The sequence below is a fragment of the Mus musculus genome, chromosome 14, assembly GCF_000001635.26.
Source record: "Mus musculus strain C57BL/6J chromosome 14, GRCm38.p6 C57BL/6J".
Lineage (NCBI taxonomy): Eukaryota > Metazoa > Chordata > Mammalia > Rodentia > Muridae > Mus > Mus musculus.
In genome coordinates this window covers 50,721,873-50,732,587 of record NC_000080.6, presented here as the reverse complement: position 1 = coordinate 50,732,587, position 10,715 = coordinate 50,721,873, and the positions used below count along the sequence as shown (strand labels likewise).

At 40.0% G+C, this 10,715-nt stretch overlaps 1 non-coding gene across 1 annotated transcript; it reads right to left on the bottom strand.

The window, feature by feature from the left end:
• Positions 1-1,428: 1,428 nt before the first annotated feature.
• On the bottom strand, positions 1,429-1,533 carry Gm24316. Its single transcript, XR_003951326.1, has one exon. It is a non-coding gene; the product is annotated as a U6 spliceosomal RNA (small nuclear RNA).
• Between the last annotated feature and the right edge of the window lie 9,182 nt (positions 1,534-10,715).

Sequence of the window (10,715 nt, the reverse complement as noted above, 5' to 3'; positions counted from 1 at the left end):
TAATAAAAACACTTCGAGACATAAAATAGAAATAGAATCACTAAAGAAAACCCAAACTAAAATAAAACTGTTAATAAAAAACTTAGGAAGTTAAACAAAAACTTTAGAGGTGATCCTCAACAACAAAGTACAAGAGATTGAAGGGAGAATCTAGGCATTGAGCACAAGGTACAGAGAATGGTCATGTCAATCAACAAAAAAGGTAAATCGAGAAAAATGTAAGCATAAAGCACCTGGTAAATCTGAGACAGTTAGAAAAGACCAAATCTATGAATGATAGAAATAGAAGAAGAGAATAAACCTAGATCAAAGCATAGCAAATATTTTAAACAAAATTATAAGAAAATGTTCTTTTTTTGATTGGTAAAACTTACATCTGCCATAATGTCTAGGTTTGGTGGTTGTTTATGGGATGGATCCACAAGTGGGGAAGTCTCTGGATGGTTGTTCCTTCAGTCTGCTCCAAACTTTGTCTCTGTAACTCCTTCCAAGTGTATTTTGTTCCCACTTTTAAGAAGGATTCTGAGCTTCTGGGATAATATCCACTTACCAGTGAGTGCTTATCTTGTGTGTTCTTTTTTTTTTTTTTAAAGTTTATTTATTTATTATATGTAAGTACATTGTAGCTGTCTTCAGACACTCCAGAAGAGGGAGTCAGATCTTGTTACGGATGGTTGTGAGCCACCATGTGGTTGCTGGGATTTGAACTCTGGACCTTCGGAAGAGCAGTCGGGTGCTCTTACCCACTGAGCCATCTCACCAGCCCCATCTTGTGTGTTCTTTTGTGATTGGGTTACCTCACCCAAGACGATACCCTCCAGATCCATCCATTTGTCTAAGAATTTCATAAACTCATTGTTTTTAATAGCTGAGTAGCACTCCATTGTGTAAATGTACCACATTTTCTGTCTCCATTCCTCTGTTGAGAGACATTTGGGTTCTTTCTAGCTTCTGGCTATTATAAATAAGGCTACTATGAACATAGTGGAGCATGTGTCTTTATTACATTGTTGGAGTATCTTCTGGGTATATACCCAGGAGTGGTATTGCTGGATTTTCCAGTAGAACTATGTCCAGTTTTCTGAGGAACTACCAAACTGATTTCCAGAGTGGTTGTAGCAGCTAGGAATCCCACCAGCAATGGAGGAATGTTCCTCTTTCTCCACATCCTTGCCAGCATCTGCTGTCACCTGAGTTTTTGATCTTAGCCATTCTGACTGGTGTGAGGTGGAATCTCAGAGTTGGAACATCTTTTTATGTGCTTCTCAGCCATTCTGTATTCCTCAGTTGAGAATTCTTTGTTTAGCTCTGTTCCCCATTTTTAAATAGGGCTATTTGTTTTTTTTTTGGAGTTCAATTTCTTGAGTTCTTTATATATATTGTATATTATTCCCCTATCATATTTAGGATTACTAGCCTGACTTTTAAAAAAATATGGAACTATTCACGAATTTGCCTGTTATTCTTGCGCAGGGGCCATGCTAATCTTCTCTGTATTGTTCCAATTTTAGTATATGTGTGGCTGAAGCAAGCACAAGAAAATGTTCTTAACCTAAAGAAGGAGATTTCTGACAAGGCACAAGATGCATACAGAACATCAAACAGGCTGGAATAGAAAAGAAATTCCCCATGACACATAGTAATCAAAACACTAAATGTACAAAACAAAGAAAGAACATTAAGTAAGGTATGAAGGTAGACATATTAGAATAACCCCTGACTTTTCAATGGAGACTAAAGGACAGAAGGGCCTGGACAGATGTGCTACAAACTCTAAAAGACTACAGATGCTGGCCCAGAGTACTATATCCAGCAAAACTCTCAGTCATCATACAAGCAGAAAATAAGACATTCCACGATAAAACCAAGTTTAAGCAATATATATATTTACAAATTTAGCTCTAATGAAAGCACTAGAGGGAAAACTTTAACTGCAAGATGTTATTAACCCAAGAAAACTCAATAAGTAATAAACAATCTGAGATTAGTGAATCAAAGGGGTTGCACCTCACAGCACAAAAACAAAATAACAGGAATAAAAAAATACTGCTCATTGATAACTCTAAATATCAATGGTATGAATTCTTCAATAAAACTACAGATTAACAGACTGGGTTAAAAAACAGGATCCATTCTTCTGCTGCAGCCAAGAAACACACCTTAACTTAACATCAAGGATAGGTATCACCTCAGGGTGAAAGCATGAGAAAACGTATTATATGCAAATGATCCCAGAAAGCAAGCCAGTGTAGCCATTTTAATATCTGACAAAATAAACCTCAAACCAAACTAATCAGAAGACATAAAGAATGACACTGGGTACTCAGTGAAGGGGGAAAAACGTCAAGAGGTTATTGTAATCTAAAATTTGTGCATCAAATATAAGAGTATCCAAGTTCATAAAAGAAACATGAGTACAGTGAAAACCACATATTGATCTTCACATAGTGATAGTGGGTGATTTCAATACCAAACTCTCAACAATATATATGTCATCTAGGCAAAAACTCAGTAGGTAAATGCTGAGTAAGTGACATCATACTTCAAATGGACCTAGCAGATATTTACACCTAAACACAAAAGAATGAACTTCTTTCCCAGAAGCTCATGGAACATTCTCAAAAATTGACTACATATATCTCCATGAGACAAAGCAAGTTTCAAAAGACAAGAAAATTGAAATAATACTCTGTATCCTGTCTGAACCCCACAGCTTAAAGCTGGATATTATTTACAACAGAAATAACAGAAAGCAAAAAATCTCATGGAAAGTGAACAACTCTCTACTGAATGAAAAACTGGATCATAATAGAAATTGAGAAAGAAATTTAAAACCTTTTATAATTCAATGAAAATGAAAACACAACACTATCAAACTCATGGGACACATTTAAGGCAGTTTTAAGAGGTAAGTTCATAACAATAATATTTGGATCAAGAAACTGCAGAGATCTCACACTATCAACTAAATGACACACTAGAAATCTCTAGAAAAAAATTAAGAAGCAACAAAGGGAGTAGATAGCAAAAAAAAAAAAATCAAACTCAGGAGTGCTATAAACAAAATACAGACAAACACAAACAATACAAGAAATCAATGAAACAAAGAGTTGACTCTTTCAGAAAACCAGTAAAATTGATAAGCCCTCATTCAAATTAACTAAAAGTCATAGATGAAAAATTAATAAAATGATGGATTAAAACGAGGCTATCACAATAAACACTGAAGAAATTCAGGGAATTATAGGACATAATTCAAAAATCTCTACTCAACCAAATTGGAAAACTTATAAGATATGGATGAATTTCTTGATATACATTATCTATCAAAGTTAGGTAAAGATCAGAAAAGTAATTTAAACAGACCTATAATTCCTATAGAATAGAAGCCATAATGAAGTCTCTTAACCAAAACCACCACCACCTCCAAAAACAAAGAAAACCCAGGTCCAGGTGGGTTCATTACAGATTTCTACTAGACTCTCAAAGAAGAATTAAAACCAATATTCCTCAAACTATTTTGCAGCGTATCCCATATCCATGCCCAGTCCTGTCATCTCCCTTTGCACCACAGCTGTCATTTATGCTTTGTCAGGATTTGCCCTACTTGCATCCACTCAGTAGAATCCTTTGGGTCACCTCCAATACCAAACTCCACTGCCCATGTCCCCATTCAGGGTATAACTTGTTGAGTACACCTGACCTCCTCAACTACACCTTTTCCTCAATCTACTAGATATAACCTGGGTACTACAGTTCCTGTACTAGGCTAGTTTGGCTTTTCCTGTCTTTACGACAGAGGAACCCCTTAGGGCTTAGACCAGTATTCCAGCTACCTGTCTAGCAAACCACAAGACAATCCTTCATCATTTATAAACTTTCCACTCAAACATATCTACCTACACATTCTTAGCTTAAAACAGGAACCACATTCTGTATAATAGCCCAGTCTTCTCTGGTCACCTGAGTTCATTGTATACAACTATTTCCAACCCCCAGACCTAACTAACCCATGTCTACAAGACATGCTGAAATAAAGAATTCCCAAACTCTATATACATCTCACAGAGACATATATATGCATCTAGAATCTAAGTAACTATCACAACTCAGCAATTAGTAGATAATGAGATCAAGAAGTGTACAAATTCTTAAACCAACATTTAAAACAAGAAGATATATAGTAGTCAATTTATATATCTTCTCCCCCACCTTGCTCCATCCAAAATAAACTCAGAACTAACAAAGAAGTCCATATGCCCAGATATCATCACAGGAAACACTTTGTAGGACTTTGGCAGGAATTTGACTTTGGGTTAGGACTCAGGAAATAGGCTCAGATGAGAATATTTACATTTGGGCTAATACAAAACACAAGGTAGACTCAGTTGAGGAATGTGTGGCATTCCTTTTATCTTGGTTATCCTGATAAGATCCTAGAAACAGTGACCATGGGATTTTGTTTATTGCCTCGTTTGTTCCTTGACCTAGAACTGGCCTTATTATTTGCATATACTTAAAATTATATAAAAGCAGACTGGGAAAGAATAAACCTGCTTCAGCCTCAGCACTGGTTGGAGTCATGGTGTAATGTTGTCTAATTGTCTTTTTCTTTTCAGTCCTCGTTCTCTCCTTTGAGATTCTGTTGACTGACTGAGCTGCCTTGGCCAGATTGTGTCTCAACGTTGGAGCTCAAGTAAGGGGAATACAGAGTAGGACACCATTGGAAAGTGAGTGTGTACAAAGGAAAATTTGGGCCAGTGTTGAATAAACCTGTAAAAAGGGACAAGGTAATGGTACAATGGTTTTATTGTATGTGCTTAGAGTTATGCTAAAATCCAGAGAAGCAAAGATAATTCTTATAGATGCTTTTATATTGTGTCCCACTCGACCGGCAAGAAAGACGCAATAAACCGGAATCTTCTGTGGCAAAAGCTTTATTGCTTACTTCTTCAGGAAGACCCTGAACTGGGAAAATGGCGCCACTTTTATAGCCCGCAGTGTGACGTTTCAGCACCTGATATGGCGTGACAGCTCCTGATTCGTTGCTCTCCCATCACCCCACTATTACACCCCGAGAATAGGAGTGACTAGGAGTGAGTTCACTCTCTCACCTGCGTACAAGGCTTTTTTACTAGTTAGGCACAGCGGAGGCCAGCACCATCTTATAATGGCGATTGCTCGCGGCATGGCTCTCCACATCTCCCCCTTTTTATTTTATTAAAATTTGAGGCTGGTCTAGGCCTGTGTAATTATGCCCATCCGCTGTGGCTCCTGTCTTAGGTCGTTCCTCCAATGTTACAGCCTTTCCTGTCATAGGGTAACCCTATTGCCACTGGGCCCTGTGTCTTAGGCTGATCTGTGCATGAGGAAAGTTGCCCATCCCTGGATACCGCAGTGCTATGTGACAGTAACTACTAAATGACCTAGGGCGAACTCTATAAAAGAGGCCAGCCACCAATGTCAACTAATTTTTGAGCATAGATAGCCAGATTTCGGGGGAGGCCCCTTGCTCGATGGCAGCAAATGCTTGAGTTATCACAACCTTGTCATTTGTTTGTTGGGTTCTGAGCTTGCAAACCAACCAGAGCATGACCACAAGTCCACAGCAGGTGGCAACACCAAATAAACCTACCCCCCACCCATTCCTTAAAATAAGAAAATGCAGATGAAATCCAGGAGGAGAGGCCCTCTGTCAATGACAGGTCCACTCGTGTCGAGTTGATCTTTAAAACGGCCACTCTCAGGGCCTCAAGGGTCTCATCGAATCTTTCAGACCAATTTCCTGCAAGATATAAAGAAAGCTGTCTAGACAGATTAGCTGCATAAGTAAAATTTTCATATTGGACACTGGTAATGCACAGAGCTTCCAGTTTTCTTTCACAACCCAACTGGGCCATCTGGTATAGAACACCTATCTGTTCCTCCTCCAGGTCAAGGCGCTGATTCAAAATCATCAGCCCTCCCTTTAACTTGGTACTAGCAGAAGTTTGGACAGTGATGGCATCAGCCAGATCTGCTGAAAGCTGATTGAATTTTGTGCCTGATTGAACCGTACTAGCTATAGCGTACCCTGCAGCTGTAGCAGCAGCTGCACTGGCTGAAATTGCTATGATTACGGCAGCAGTAATGCCAAAATCTCTCTTTTGTCGAAATAGAGATAAGGTGGAGGGTGTTTCCACCAGAACAGGGATCCAACGTGGGATCCATGACACCATGGCACGGGTGTTCTTTGTTACATCCCAACATTGAGAAATCCAACAAGAATCATTGGAACAGACTTCAAATGAATCATTTGAAAGAATAAACAAGAATGGGGGGTAAACACAGACTGGGGTATATGGATAATTAATCTGGTTTACCAAAGTTTTATTGAACCCAGTGATCTCTACACTGGTATTAGTATATCCATAAGAGTCCTGGGAGGCATCATGTATTCCCCAATACTGAGCAAATCTTGAGATGCCAGTAAAAGAAGCCTTTCCAGCTGCTCCTCCCTGGATAAAAATCAAAGGATTGAGTTCTGTACAACTGCCCTTGACTCCACAAAGCACCCACTTGTGAAAGGGATGCATTCTAAAGTCCTGTATGAAAAGTCCCTTTTTCATAACGAATTCCTTCTCTGGGTCATCTATCATGTTGGGAGAAAAGGAAAAAGTTTTACTCTGATCTGCCCAACGAGTGATGGAGGATTGACAATCAGACCAAGGCAGGATCAGCCCTTCATCTTCCAAGCTACAATGAGGAGCTATTTTTAGTTGATGTGGACGTCCTTTGTCTGAAAAGTTAGGTGGTAGAAATGTACCATTAACCCAAATTACCTCCTGCCAAAAGGTCTGATTTGTAAAGGTTATATCTACATTGGAAGTATCTTGGGTTGTGCTCACCCAACTTCCTCGATGCTCATTAAACTTCCCCAAAGCTCGGGCTGTGAGGTTGATACAATTTCCTGGTCCATTAATTTGAAAACATAAAGAACCCTGTTCTAGTAAAGAGCGATTTTCTCCTAATGGTGCTCGGGTAGGATCATAGGGTAAATATGGCAAATCCACTGTTTTATTAGTAGTAAAGAATTTTGGAAAAACTATAGCATCATGGCGAACTGGCATTGGTTTAGGGAAAGTCGAGAGAATAGCCCATCTCTGTTCGCCCATTATACTAGGAACCTGAGACAAGTTCAGCATTGTCAGGATCAGGAACAGTTCTCGGGAGGTCAGCATCTTCTGCACCATCCTTGATGAATATCCTGCGGGTGAGTCGTTCCGACAGCCAAAATGGGTTGTCTTCACTCTGTGGAAAAACACAAACAGCTCCCCAGGATCTGATTAAGATAGGATCTGGGCCTTTCCACAGACCAGTTAAAACATCCTTCCATTTGACCATTTCTTTTGGTCTATCAGGGTCTGAGCTATGTCGCTCAGCTGCAGAACGTCCCTGCTCATCGAGATTCAAAAAATTAAGTGTAAAGAGTGCCATAGATACCGCTACTCTTGGCACTGAGGGCAGAGTCTCATCAACTCCCCCTTTTTGTTTTATAAGATAAGATTTGAGTGTGCGGTGGGCACGTTCCACAATGCCTTGTCCTTGAGGATTATAAGGAAGGCCAGTCAGGTGAGTGACATTCATTTGATGACAAAATTGTTGAAATTTAGTAGAAGTATATACTGGCCCATTATCCGTTTTAAGAATTGTGGGCTTGCCCCAAGCACTCCACGCTTCTAGGCAGTGGTGTATAACCTGAGAGGCTTTTTCACCTGTTAAAGGTGTGGCACACATTACACCAGAGCAGGTGTCAATAGAAACATGCAAATATTGATTTCTCCCAAAGGAGGAAATATGCATGACGTCCATTTGCCAGACCTGTAATGGCCTGATGCCTCGAGGATTTACCCCTACATGAGGAGTAGGTAGAAATTGACAACAGTTTTGACATTGGGTGACAATGTCACGAGCTTCTTTCCTGGTTAAAGTGAAACGGTGGCGTAATGTCTCTGCTGTCATGTGAAAGCGTTTATGAAACTCCCTTGCAGCCTCTGCCTGCGAGGACAGAGCAGCAGCCACGATTCTAGTGGCTTTGTCTGCTAAATCATTTCCATAAGACATGGGGCCAGGAAGGCCAGAATGAGCTCTAACATAAGTAATATAGATACGATGTCTTCTGTGTAACAAGGCTGACTGAATTTTTTGAAAAATGTGAGCAAGCTTACTAGATGGTTTAATTAAGCCTGCAACTTCAAGCGTATTAACTGCATTAACTACATATAACGAATCAGATACAATATTGAGCGGTCCTGGAAAAGTTTCAAGGACTTCTAGAACTACCAAACACTATACAACCTGGGGTGATGTCTCATGATATTGTTTAGATGTTACTTGGCCATTTACTACATATGCACCTATACCAAATTTGGATCCATCTGTATACACTACTACCCCATCCGGAAGTGGGTGTTTGGCTGTTATTATTGGAAATACTATAGCTTGGCTTAAGGCAAATTGTAAAATTGGATGTTTTGGATAATGGTTATCAATTTGTCCTGAATAGGAGGCAACCAAGACTGCCCAATCGTTAGTTGTTGCTGCCAGGGTTTGAACCTGAGCAGAAGTATAAGGTACAGTTAGCATATAAGGTTCTTTCCAGAAATAAGTAATGGCTGCTTTTATCCCCCTAAGTGCAAGTTGAGCAACTGCATTAGGATATCACTCAATGATTTTTGCAGGGGAAGCATTAGGATGGACCCACAATAAGAACCCATTTTGCCATAAGACTGCTGTTGGTAACTGTGCAGTTTTTAATATGCACAATTCAAATGACTTTGACTCGTCAATGCATTGTAATTGAACATCTTGTAAGGCTTTTTCTACAGTTTGTAAAGCTTGACATGCAGCTGGGGTAAGTGCTCTGTGGGAGGAGATATGGGTATCTCCCTCTAATATGTCAAATAAGGGCTTTAATTCTGCTGATGGAATTTTCAAAAATGATCTCAGCCAATTAATATCTCCTAACAATTTTTGGAAATCATTCAAGGTATGTAGTTGATCTTTGCGAATCTCTAATTTTTGAGGAACAATTTTGTCAGGATAAATGAGTGACCCTAGGAAGGCTCCCATTCGAGCAACTTGCACCTTTTTGGTGGCCACCTGCAATCCCCATTTCCCTAATGTTTTTATTAATATAGGGTATGCATCTTGCAATAACTGTGAATTTTTATGGCAAATCAAAATGTCATTCATATAAATTATCACCTGTAATGATGGAAAATGCTCTCTAACTGACTTAAGTGCCAATTGTACATACAGTTGACACATGGTGGGGCTATTCGCCATCCCCTGAGGTAGGACCTTCCATTGGTATCTTTGATCCGGCTCTAAATGATTAATGGCTGGGATGATAAACGCAAATCTTTGCCTATCTTGAGGGCATAAAGGTATAGAGAAAAAGCAATCTTTAATGTCTATAATTATAATTTCCCAATTTTTGGGTAAGGCAGAAAGCAATTGTAGCCCTCGCTGAACTGGTCCAAACAGACGCATTTGTGCATTAATTGCTCTAAGATCATGTAATAAGCGCCATTTGCCAGATTTTTTCTTAATTACGAAAATAGGTGTATTCCAGGGTGAGGTAGAGGGCTCTAAATGACCCAAGTGTAGCTGTTCAGAAATTAGTTTTGTGGCTGCTTCTAATTTTTCAGAGGAGAGAGGGCATTGAGGAACCCATACAACTTCCTCTGTAAGCCATGGTATGGGCATGGAACCCTCAACAGCTGTTTCTAGAAAAAACCCAAACCTTGTCTCCCATTATTACCTTTTTGAGGGATAGGTTCAAGTTTACCCTGCTCTCCTTTCCCTAATCCCCTTCCTTCTTTATAGCCCATTTTCTTCATCATTTGAACAGCTTGTGGCGAGTATTCATTAGTCAAGGTCAGTCCTAGTGCCTGTAAGATGTCTCTCCCCCAGAGATTTACTGGGAGTGGTAAAACATAAGGAGTGAATCATCCCGTTTGACCTTCAGGCGCTGTCCAGCTCAAAGAACGGGAACTAATAGTGGGACAGGACTGATAACCTAAACCTTGCAAAGAATGTGATGACTGAGTAACAGGCCAAGTTTTTGGCCACCAGTGAGAAGAAACAATACTTTTGTCTGCTCCTGTGTCTAAAATCCCCTTAAATTGTTTCCCTTCTATAACTAACTCTAAAGATGGCCTGGAATCTAAAGGCATTATTAAGTAAGCCGAATCATTTCCAGTAGAACCAATCCCTCTGGTAGCTTGAGGGACACCAGAAGAGGGAAAACAGCCATGTAGGCTTGGAAGAATTATTAACTGAGCTATTCTATCCCCCTGTGAAATAGAAAAGACACCCTGAGGACAGGAACAAAGAACTTGAAGTTCCCCTTCATAATCTTGATCTACAACTCCAGGGTGAACAATAAGACCTTATAGTGTAAGGGAAGCCCTGCCCAATATTAGGCCGACACTCCCAGATGGCAGAGGTCCTTTATAATCAATAGGAATAGGCTGCACTCCCATTTGAGGGATCAGCATGAATCGGGTGGTGGTACGGAGGTCCAATCCAGCTGAGCCTTCTGTTGCCCTGCGGACTGTGGGGTCCACCTTTCGCCTGTCGAGGTCCCGTATGTTTTCGAGCCCTGAGACCTGAGGGCCCTGTACTGGTTTTTTGAAATGGTCTCATTATCTACTGCTTGAGGGAATCCT